The 1033-nt window shown below is 49.7% G+C and overlaps 1 pseudogene across 1 annotated transcript; it reads left to right on the plus strand.

The window, feature by feature from the left end:
* Positions 1–167: 167 nt before the first annotated feature.
* LOC108525114 (3-hydroxyisobutyrate dehydrogenase, mitochondrial pseudogene) lies at positions 168–1028 on the plus strand (annotated as a pseudogene). The gene has a single exon (XR_001884219.1). The product of XR_001884219.1 is annotated as a 3-hydroxyisobutyrate dehydrogenase, mitochondrial pseudogene (transcript).
* The last annotated feature ends 5 nt before the right edge of the window (positions 1029–1033 follow it).

Genomic DNA, 1033 nt, shown 5'->3' on the forward strand with positions numbered 1-1033 from the left:
ATTAAAAGGAAATGTCCTTAATCTGGAAAAAGAAATCTATTTTAAAAATAACACTGTAGAGAGCGCGTGCGCGCGCGCCTTTCTCCGTGGCCGAGCAAGCCAGTCCTGCCGCACACGCTTGCCGTCTGTGGGCCCTCCGGGAGGCGGCGACGGTCACCGCGGGGAGGAGGGGTGGGGGCAGCATGGCAGCCTCCTTACGGCTCCTCTGAGCTGCCTCCGGTCTCCGGTACTGGAGCCGGCGGCTGCGGCCGGCAGCCGGCAGCTGTGCAGCGGTGTGTTCTAGGTCAGTGGCTTCAAAGACTCCAGTTGGATTCATTGGACTGGGCAACATGGGGAATCCAATGGCAAAAAATCTCATGAAACATGGCTATCCACTTATTATTTATGATGTGTTCCCTGATGCCTGCAAAGAGTTTCAAGATGCAGGTGAACAGGTAGTATCTTCCCCAGCAGATGTTGCTGAAAAAGCTGACAGAATTATTACAGTGCTGCCCACAAGTATCAATGCAATAGAAGCTTATTCCGGAGCAAATGGGATTCTAAAAAAAGTGAAGAAGGGCTCATTATTAATAGATTCCAGCACTATTGATCCTGCAGTTTCAAAAGAATTGGCCAAAGAAGTTGAGAAAATGGGAGCAGTTTTCATGGATGCCCCTGTTTCTGGTGGTGTAGGAGCTGCACGATCTGGGAACCTCACGTTTATGGTGGGAGGAGTTGAAGATGAATTTGCTGCTGCCCAAGAGTTGCTGGGGTGCATGGGCTCCAAAGTGGTATACTGTGGAGCTGTTGGGACTGGGCAGGCGGCAAAGATCTGCAACAACATGCTGTTAGCTATTAGTATGATCGGAACTGCTGAAACTATGAATTTTGGAATCAGGTTAGGGCTTGACCCAAAACTATTGGCTAAAATCCTAAACATGAGCTCAGGACGGTGTTGGTCAAGTGACACTTACAATCCTGTGCCTCGAGTGATGGACGGTGTTCCCTCGGCTAATAACTATCAGGGTGGATTTGGAACAACACTCATGGCTAA

This window comes from Rhinopithecus bieti, unplaced genomic scaffold, assembly GCF_001698545.2.
Source record: "Rhinopithecus bieti isolate Rb0 unplaced genomic scaffold, ASM169854v2 scaffold_5465, whole genome shotgun sequence".
Lineage (NCBI taxonomy): Eukaryota > Metazoa > Chordata > Mammalia > Primates > Cercopithecidae > Rhinopithecus > Rhinopithecus bieti.